This window comes from Chenopodium quinoa, unplaced genomic scaffold (assembly GCF_001683475.1).
Source record: "Chenopodium quinoa cultivar QQ74 unplaced genomic scaffold, ASM168347v1, whole genome shotgun sequence".
Taxonomy (NCBI): domain Eukaryota; kingdom Viridiplantae; phylum Streptophyta; class Magnoliopsida; order Caryophyllales; family Amaranthaceae; genus Chenopodium; species Chenopodium quinoa.
In genome coordinates this window covers 31173-42652 of record NW_018745362.1, presented here as the reverse complement: position 1 = coordinate 42652, position 11480 = coordinate 31173, and positions in this window count along the sequence as shown.

The following is an 11480-nucleotide window of genomic DNA, read 5'->3' as shown; positions in this document are numbered from 1 at the left end:
ATTCAACAATTTCTCAAACCTAAACCAAAATTCAAATCAAACATTCAAACATTAAATGAAATTACAATAAAAGTAAATTCAAAAGAAAGAAATCTCACAAACTTTCATTGATATGAAGAAGAAATCCAAATTTGATTGAAGCAATGTTGTAATACAAATCAAAATCCAAGAATTTCTATCTCTACTTTCTCTCTAAGCTAACTTCTCTCTAGTTTCTCTATCTAAAAACTAAGCAAATGAAAATTATCTAAAAGTTATCTTTTCAAAGGAAATACAAGAGTATATATAGACAAAGAAGAAAAACTGATCGGCCGCGCCCTCTCCTAGAACTCCCGTGTTCGCGGAAAAGTGGTTACGGAACCCATAACTAACTCCGCGGGTACTGTAGCCCGCGCCCGCGGCGAAGACCCCCGCGCCCGCGGCTAAAGGCGCGACAAAACCCCTACTCCCAAGTGTAATCAGGGGCCCGCAGTAACTCCAATAAAAGCGGTCTCTCCAAATCATCCGCGCCCGCGGCTAGACTGCGGCCAGGGCGCAGAGAGTTCCTGCCAAAAATCTCCATTATTTGCACTATTACCGTTCCCGCGGCCTTCAAGACCCGTGCCCGCGGCCTTTGGCAAAGGCTTTGTGCCCTCTCCAAGGAGCTTGCTTCTTCTTTGCTTAGCCCTTTTGGCTCTTCTTGATCCATTTGCAAAGCCAACTCCTTAAGCACCTACAAAAGTAAACAAAGAGAGAAAATAGAAGAGAAAAAGAGCCAAATAAAAGGAAAAGACGAAGAAAACTACACAAAGGAAAGTAAAACATGAAGAAAGATAGAAATAGATAAACAAGAGGAGAAAAGACCAAAATAATAAAAGAAAGCTATGAAAATAGGGTGAAAACATCCTAAAAGACTACCCTATGAGTGCCATAAATGACACTCATCAGCCATTAACTCTCCTGAAGTTCTCTGTCGTACACTGTTGCTGATATACTGCCCCACGAACATTTCGGTTAGCTTCTCAAAGATATCTACCGTTCCATTTCCCAGATTATTTAACCAATTTGTTGCAGCCCCGGTCAAAGTGGTTAGAAAGACCTTGCACCAAACGGCATCTGAGTTGGTGTATAAGATCATATGTCCCTCTTATGAGGTTATATATCTACTTGGATCTCCCCTTCCATCGTACCGACATGTCGGCATTTTGATCTTCTCCATAAACTTATCCAAGATACTCTGCGCAAACGGTGATGCCCTTAACTGGACTACTGTCTACAGCATCTCCTTCCCTACAATATGCGAACCTCCCTGCGGATGAACTCTTACACTGGCGGCATTACCTGAGGAGTGAATCTCATACTCCCACGGAGTCGATTGTGCTCTTACCGGCAATTCCTTCCGCCGGCATCTCTACGAACTAGCAGCATGGTTGAACTGGTTACCAAGATTTGCAACTGGCACCCCTCCTCCATCATGTGCTGCAGCTTCTTTCCTTTTCTTACTCATTGCATTCATCACCCTTGCTGCCATCTCCAGATCCTCCGGGGTGAACTCAGACATAGGGTCAGTAACTGCCCCTGTCTGTCTTTCTAGGGTTAGCGGGATGTTAAACCGATTACCCTCCAGAGTATGGGTCTCATCCTCAATCACAATTTCCGGATCTGGTACCCTGGACCCTGTCGCTATCCTGTGATTAACAACTTTACCAATTATAGGAGTGCTTTGATTTTCAGCCCTATTTTTTTAATGTGATGTTCTTAGGCAATAGAAGCAATTACTTAACTTCCCCTCCTTCTAGCGCCAAATTGTTCCAATCAGGAGCAGACAACCCGATTCCGAGATCAAAAGCCCGAGCCTGAAACCCATTGAGCCCTATCGTCCAGACGATAATCTACACAAGGAACACAGATTAGCTAACCCCGGGGTGGATCCAGGGATAACCACTCTGATGACAAAGTCAGAAAGTGTTTAAGAAGATAAGAAGAGAGAGAAAGTAAGAGAGAGAGAGAGAGAAAAATAAATGCTACCTTATTATGAGTAAAACATGATTATTTATAACTCTACTAGATGACAGGTGGCTGCATGGCATGGAATCTATCATGCGCCGAGTGTCAATTTGCTGCTGCCACGTGCCGATCATTGTCGGGCCGATATGTCTGCCTTTTGTCTAAATGTCGATATGGTTCTAAATTGCTACGGATCTGTATCAGAGTGAGATATCGGCATGTTATGTGTAGTCGGCCCGTTTTCCATATCCTCCCATACATCATCCATAATTCCATTGGCACTCCGGGGATGATTGATATAATTTCACCCGTTGCATTCCATAACCCCCAGTAGCCTTACTGTACGTATGACCCTCATTTTCCTTGTCTTGACAAGGCCATTTGAGATAAGGGGTGTTCGCGGTGCGGTTTGGATCATAAACCGCACCAAACCGCAAAAGTGCGGTTTGTAATTTTTTCAAACTGCACCAAACCACACTTTTAAAAAAACTGCACCAAACCGTATCGCAATATGCGGTTTGGTGCGGTGCAGTTTGCCGTTGAACCGTATTTTATTAAAATTGTAATTATTCTTTTTAAAATAAAACTTTTATTTTATATTATAATTATTAGTTGATAATTTAAATATTAAACTCTTTTTATTAACCTTTAATTAACTAATAGTAAAAATTAGCTCATATATTTTAGTTCTTCATATAATTTTAATGAAAATATAGAATAAAAATCGCAAACCGCATTTCAGTTTGGTCTCAATTATTTTGGAAACCGCACCAAACCGCAAACCGCGGTTTGATCATTTTAAAAAACCGCAACGCAATTTTCAAACTGCAAACTGCACCAAACCGCAAAATTGCGGTTTAGTTTGCGGTTTGGTGCGGTCTAAACCGCACTCTGTACAAACCTATTTGAGATACACGAGTCTCAAAGGAACCAGGAGATGATCCATTTAGATCCTCAAATTCCTTGCGTTTGATTCTTATTCGATCTATTCATTTAATCAGTTTCATCAGCGCACATTTCTTCATTTTCTCTCTCTAGAGTTTCTTTCGTATTATGAAGAAAAATATAAATAAAATAACACACCCTCCATCCCTTAATACAAAGTCTCATTTCCTATAACCCAAAATACAATGCCACTTTCTATTTAAAGGTTGTATTTTTTGACATTATTACCCTCTTTTTGATGAGTTGTCATCTTTATTCCTTTACTTTTTTGTAATTTTAACATCGATTCCCAACATTTTCTCTCTCTATCTCTTCTATTATTCCCAACTACTTTTTCTTTCTCTTTATCTCTCTTTAACCCTACAGGCTACATGCACATATGTACTTTTAATCAATAGTTTTAAAGAATTTACAACTTTCTTAATTCCTGCGCAAAAATCAAAAGAGGCTTTGTATTAAGGGACGGAGGGAATATTAATAATAAAAAAAATTAAAATAAATTAAAATACATATTAAAAAAATTAAATAAAAAAAATTAAATTAAATTAAAACAATTAAAAACTAAAAATTAAAAAATAAATAATAAATAATAAATAATAAATAAATAAAATAATTAAATAAAATAGTTAAATAATAAATAATTAAATAATAAATAATTAAATAAATAAAAATAAAAAATAAGAAAAAGTAAAAATAAGAAAATAAAATATAATAATAAAAAAATTAATAAAATTAAAAAATACAAATAAATAAATAAAAATAAATAAAAAAATATTTAGTGCATATTGAATTAAGTATTATACTCTATTTCACAAAGATTGAACTAAATCGTATAATATTGTATTTTTGCACAACTTAAACAAAACAAAATACTCTATTCAATTCTTGGTCTTATTTTCTCAATTAGTGAATTACACCTTCTCAGGATAGATTGAAGAAGTTAAACCCCCACCCCTCCAAATTAATCACGTACTATGTCAAATTTTGCTTGTGGGCACGAAGAAGTAAGAAGATGATCCCCCACCCCTCCAAATTAACCCCTACTCCAAGTTTTCTTGTGTACTTTCTAGATTAGTTACACTAATTAACCTAAATTTCATAAGAGTGTCAAAAGGGGAGTAAATGCACTAGTATTACAATTTTGAAGGACCCATATGGGCAAGTAACCATTATTTTCATTATCACTACATGAAACTAGGCAATAGGTGGTCCATGCAGGCGCCGGTATCAAGCACCGTACCGCCTCTCCTTTGATTAATAAAAAGGCGAAAAGAACATATACTATGAAACAAAAGAACATGGGTGTTTAAAAGAACATTCCACTAGTTTATAAAGAACGTGGAAAAGTAAGTTTGTTTTTTTTTAAAAGGCAAGAGGTAAAAAGTAAATTATTTTTTACTAATACAATACTTTCTCTAAAAATTTACCAAAACAATACTTTCTCTCTCTGGAAGTTTTCTCTCTCAAAAAGTAAAAAAAAAAAAATCCAAAAAACTACTACCTCCGGATCGTATTAAATGCAACTTTGGAATTTTTTATATCTCACAAATAATACCCTAAAGTTGCATATAATACGATCCGGAGGTAGTAGTTGAATTTCAAACTTCAAATCCTTAAGCAATTTTTAAAGAAATTTGTAGTTCTAAATTCAAAATTCTTGAATATGGTGGACAAAAACATGGAAGTATAATTCTCGACATGCCTGAGTGTTTATTTTGGAATTTAATTAAATTTTTTTTTTTTTTTTTTTTTGCAATTCATACGGAAAATTACTTCTTCGACTTTATTACTTTTATTGTTGTTTGATTTTCGATTTTTTTGCAATTCATACGATATTTTTTGTGATTTTGGGTTCATTTGTTTGTGCTATAGTGATAACAAGTTAAAGATGAAGATATTGAAGACAAACAACCCATTAAAATATATAAGATCAGAAGAATGGAAAAAGGAAAAAAAAAGTGATAAAGTTGCAAACAGTGTTGAAGATCCAAAAGAAGCTATTGTAGATAGGGTTGTACACTGGTCAAAAACCGGACCGGGCCTGGACCGGACCTGTTAGGACCGGGACCTGAATCAGCCAAATTTGAGGACCGGGGACCGGATCTGATTCAGCAGGTCCGGGTCAGGTCCAGACCTGAGCGATCAGGTCCGGGTCAGGTCCAGACCTGAACAGACCTGTTTTGTGTGTGTGTGTGTTTTTTTTTAAAGAAAATAAATAACATGTTGGACCTGATTATAGACCTGTTTATGGACCTGTTTACATAAAATCTGAAAATATCAATAACAAAAACTACATAAAATCTATAAGTCTCATATAAAACAAATAATTCATTAAATTACATAAAGTCTCTAAGTCTCAAATACTAGAAATACATAAATTATCCAAACACAACTTGAATTTTGGCGAGTTGCTTTCCCTTTGATTGCGTGATTCATACTAATGAGTCCACGAAAACAACTTCATCGTCTCCATCGTTAGATACATCATGTTGCACCTCTAAATAAAAAAACAATATAGAATATATTAATGAATGATAACAATGAAATAATAAATTTGGTGTAACAAAATTACAAGTACATAAAATTAATACTACCTTTCTCCATTTCTTTTAACTATTTCAAATTTTCTTCCACATCAACAATTGACTCTCTATTAGCTCTAAGCCAATCTTGTGTGCAAAGTAGCGCTTGAACCATCTTCAATACAAAAGTATTACTTAAATATGTATAAACAAAGTCATATTTAGATATAATTAACTTGATTTCATAAAATAAAAAAGATAAAGACGCATTACCTTAGGAGTTAAAGAACTCCGAAATAGATCAAGAGTACAACCTCCCGTACTAAAAGCGGATTCCGATGCAACGGTGGACAATGGAATGGCTAGTATGTCACATGCCATGCGATTAAGAATCGGATAACGCTCACCATTCTTACCCCACCAAGTCAATGTATCTTGTTCTTCCTCCTCTGGCCCTAATTGATCATTTAAGAACCTATCCAACTCACTTATCGCATATCCACTTGTCCCCTTCATTCTTTTTGCCTTTTCTTTTAGGTTCTTCATATAATCATCAAATCGCACTCTTCTACTATTATCAACATCCATTTCAAAATTATCTCCAGATTGGGTACTTTGAGGAATATTAGAAGCATACATTTTTCTATATTCCTCAAATAAAGTGCAAGTGAACTCCTTCACATCATTAGCAAGTTTCATACCTTTTTCCTTTCCATGCATATCAATTAGTGTCAATTCAACAATAACCAACTTAGAGTGAGGGTCGAGAAGAAGAGCAACATAAATGAACTTGTTCATTTTATCCACATTCCCCCAATACTGATCAAACTTTTTTTTCATTGCAATGGCCATAGCTTGAAAATTCAAATCCTCACTTTGTTCCCAACTATTCAACATATCATACATAGAAGCAATTTCACCTAAACCTTTATTAGCTGTCACATAATGGGAACCAGAAACACGTTTAGTCAACACATAGAACCCCTCTAAAAACAAAACCAACCTCTCTACTTTTTTCCAATCTTCGGGTTCAGGAGGCCTTTCATTGTCCTTCAAATCCTCTCCATCGGGAAGAGATAACCCACTAAAAACACGTTGAAACTTCAAAGCTGTTTCCAACATTATGTATGTAGAGTTCCAACGAGTGGGAACATCAAAGGATAAAGAAGATTTGGAATCTATGTTTGATTTTTGCACAAGATCTTTGAATCTAAGTAATCTAGCAGGGGAATTCTTAACAAATTTCACAGCATTGCGAACTCTATCAATGCACACACCATGCTCTCTAATACCATCCCACACAATTAAATTAATGATATGAGCAATGCATCTAATATGAAGATTTTTTCCATCATTGATACATCCTGTTCTTCTAACCATTCTACTCAAGTGTGCACAAGCAACATCATTTGAAGAAGCATTATCAACAGTGAAAGTAAAAAGTTTATCATCAATACCCCAATACTCTAAACATGCTTCAACTTCTTTTCCAATAGCCTCTCCTTTATGACTAGAAATTGGACAAAAATTTATAATTTTTTTATGCAATTTCCAATCATGATCAATGAAATGAGCGGTAAGACACCTATAATTGATTCTTTGTATTGAAGTCCAAGTATCAGTGGTCACAGAAATTCTTTGACATGTCTTAAACATTTCCCTCAATTTATCTTTTTCACTATAATACAACTTTAAACAATCACGAGCAATGGTAACACGAGATGGAATGTGAAATTGTGGACATGCAACTTGCACAAAGTGCCTAAAACCAGGTTTTTCCACATGCTTAAATGATAACTCATCAACAATAATCATGTGAATCAATGCCTCTCTAACATCATTCAAGTTAATATTCCTACTCCCACACTTCAATTCACCAGCACTCTCATGTTCTTGATCAATATACAATTTAGTTTGCTTTTCTTTGCCCTTTTCTTTTTTTTATATTGACAGGATTACCAAGACATGATTCAGCATGATTTTTAACATTTTTTGAACCATTAAGATTACCATCAGCAGCAAAAGTTTTAATACAAAACTTACATTCAGCTCGTAGTTTTCCATTCTCAACATACTCTAAGTAATGTTTCCAGTACTCAGCTTTCCTCTTACTTTTTCTGTTCCATATGTATTCCCACCCCGCTTTTAACTTCTTATCTAGAGGCAAAGTATATTGCAATTCTTCCATATCCTTTTCAGAAAGTGGCTGTGACATTTCTTGAGAAAAAGCAGCAGATCTTTTGGATTGAGAGCTTTCCATCTTCAATATAATTATACACAATATAAGTAATTTTTAAGTAACAATTATAAACACATAACATTTTATAAAAAAATGTGAGAACAACTTACATTGCCAGAGTAAGAATCTGTGGTTCTTGTTGATCCTAAACATATAAAACGATAGAATTCAATTACAATTCAAATTGAATTCACAAAATAAACAGAATACATACAAATATACAATACACCAGCAAGGCAGCAAATTCTACAATATGAACTAAATTCGAAAGAAACAGATTTTAAACAGATTTATCAATCTTTTCTGATTTATCAATCTACTCCCAGCAAATTCACAGAATAAAAATGAACTAAAAATCAGAACTTACAAACATGCAAACATCAAACAATCATAATAAGCAATTGAAATACAAAATACCCAATTCAAATATAATTAGATTTAATTTAAAAAAAAAAGAACTTACAGGAAACCAAAATTCAACATGCATTCGAAACAAATGAACTAAAATAATTCAAAAACAGTTACTTAAAATAAATAAAAAAACCTCAAAAAAAATCATGAATTCGAAAAAAATGAACTAAAAAACAGAACTTACAAACATGCATACATCAAACAATCATTATAAGCAATTGAAATACAAAATACCCAATTCAAATATAATTAGATTTAATTTAAAAAAAAAAAAAAGAACTTACAGCGTCGATGCAGATGCAGGGTGTAGTCGTCGTTGCAAGATGTACAGCGTGTAGTCGCTGCTGGTCTGGACGTCTGGTGGGCGGTGGCGACTGCCGACTGGTGTCTAGGCGCCTGGGCGGTGGTCTGGAGGGAGTGGGTGTTGAGAGAGAGAGTGAGTGAGGAGTGAGTTAGGGTTAGTGTGTTTACAAAAATGAAAGTGACTTCTTTTGAAATTTGGGAATTTTTTTTTTTTTTTTTTTTTATAAAAAACACATTTTTAACGGGTTTCAGGTCCAGACCTGAAAACCCCGGGTTTGGACCTGATCCGGACCGGGACCGGAAACCTTGATTTTCAAGGACCGGGACCGGAAACCTTGATTTTCAAGGACCGGGACCGGACCTGAATCTACAGGTCTGGGTCAGGTCCGGTCCCAACAGGTCCAGGTCAGGTCGGTTTTCAGGTCCGGTCCTGTTCATGTACACCCTTAATTGTAGACCCATTAATTTTAGTATATTTTAACACATGTTCATTATCGTTTCACATAATGTACATTGAAATAAACCATAATGTTCTTTGTCATACATTGTAGACATCTACGTTTAGCCTTCTGTCCCTACAGGAAGTGCAATGACGATAAATAAAATCATCTTCGTGTTGGATCAAAGTAAAGAATGCTTATGGATAACTGGTTAAGCCACAAAACACAAAAGACTAGCCCAGATAAAAGAACAAGGCCAACACAAGGTCCAAATTAACTAAACCCGATTATAATTAGGCTTAAGCCCGTGCTTAAAACCCAATAATGACGGATTTAGGAGCGTCTAGGTTAAAATAAAAGTTGCCACGGAAAATATCGCGCGCATCTCATAAAATCGCGCTCAGAAGTCACGCGCAACTTATTAAATTGTGCGCGGTAGGCCGCGCAACTTTATGAAATGCGCTCGCGTAAGATTCAGAATATTAAAATATTGGAAAATCGAATCTTACCATAGAGCTACGCGCAAGAAAAATAGTTGCGCGCGTATACTGCGCGCGACCTATTCACTTGCGCTCGACAGCCGCGCGCAACCTACTCAGTTGCGCGTGACACCTGCTGCGGAAGAATGCTTTAAACCCTAAACCTAATCATTCCCTATAAATAAAACCCTAATCCGAGGCTTCAAGACACAAGAAATTAACCTAAACTCTGGTAGAATACTTGTGAACTTGTGCATCCAAACCCACTTGTCCTAAACACTCACCCTTTTCGATATTTTGTTACTACGGTGGAGGTTCCCCAACAAGAAGGAGTCCATAAGTGTTCTAAACGGAGATCTAGTAAAGAGAAGTGGTAAATTCCCGAGCACTTACTTAAATCACCATTATTTTTATTGTTTAGGAGAACTTCAATTAATTAATTAGTGTTGTTTGATCGCCTTAAAATAATAAATTAATTGATTTCACATAGTATTCTTTCGTTAATCAAGATTAGAATTGAATAAAATAATTGTTGGTTGATCACCTAAGTCAAGGCGAATATTTGTTTATTTTATTGTTCTTTTCACGAATTTGATTAAATAAGAATAACGACCTTACGATGTAATTCCTATGTGAATTAATGTGTGTAAATAAAATCAATTAACATAGTTTTTAGGTATCACGTTGCATATATTGTTTGGCAATGAAATTGTGCAAAGGAAGAGCTAGTAGAGGCAGCACTAGGGCTAGGATCGCGATTCCCCTCTAAAGAGAACGTTATCTTAGTACCCTCGCCCCCGAACTCATTTCTGGTTTTCTAGACCAATTTGGGCATGGGCAAATTTATGATTCATGCTAAATATCCCTTGAACTCTACTTGGGAGAAAGGCATTAACGAGGTTTATGGGTTTTTCCTAAAACTCATTGGAGACTCCTACTTGTTTCTTATAAAAAAGCGTATATGATATAGAATCATCTCTAATTCAAAGGTCTCCCAAACAGTTAGGAATTCAAATCCTAATACACCATAACAAGTGTAAAGTCCTAGGCTTTAAAGGGCCATGGGCATCTAAGGAGAAGGATCCCCTACGATGAGAACACCCGCCTTACATATATATACATGTACAATAATTTAGAATTATAATTAAGAATGAGAAAAAGAAACGAATGTACATATAAAATTACAAAATGCTCATTAAAATAATATATAATGTTCATTGACTTGTATATAACATATTTTAACGTATGGTTATTATCGTTTCACACAATGTACATTGAAACAAATCATAATGTTCTTTGTCATATATATACATGTACATTAATTCAGAATTATAATTAAAAATGAGCAGAAGAAACAAATGTACATTGTACAATTACAAAATGTTCATTAAATATAAGGATAATGTTCACTAAAATAATATATATTGTTCACTAACGAACCTTTCTATGGGATCTTATCAAATGTCTCTTTGAAACGGGAACCCTACTATAATTATGCTCCATTTCATGTTTCACCACACAGTATAAACTAGACTACTTAACGACATCAAACTGAATGTATGCTTTGCAACTAGTACGGAAATTCCTTTATGGGTACAAAACATCACTCTTTATTTTTCTGAACTAGCATAGGAACATATCAAAAACTGTTATTTTACTGTCTTATCATTCTTATTTTGTTTGTCTCCTTTGCATGTACCAAATCCATGCTTAAAAGGATATGAATTGTATTCATAAGCTTCTTCATCAGACTTCCCTTTTCTAAAAAGTAACTCTGAACTAGTAGATAATGTAAAGCCTAAAAAATCAAATAAATGAAATGTTCATTAACATAAATACAAATGAATGTTGTAGTTAAATTAAATGTATATTATAATAAAGATAAATATAACTTCGATGTAATGCTCATTGTCGTATAATATTATAAAGAACATAGAGTTTAAATCAAATGTACATAATGTAATAGAATAATGAACATTATAACCATTCTAAACGAACAAAAAAAAACTGAGTAAAAGAACATAATTGCAATTTAGAACGAACATCATCTTCAACCTTTGTATAATTAAAAAAAAATAGAGTAGAATGAACATAAGCAAATTACATTCATCAAATTCAATAAGAATACAACATCAATGCAAAAAAAAACTTGTCT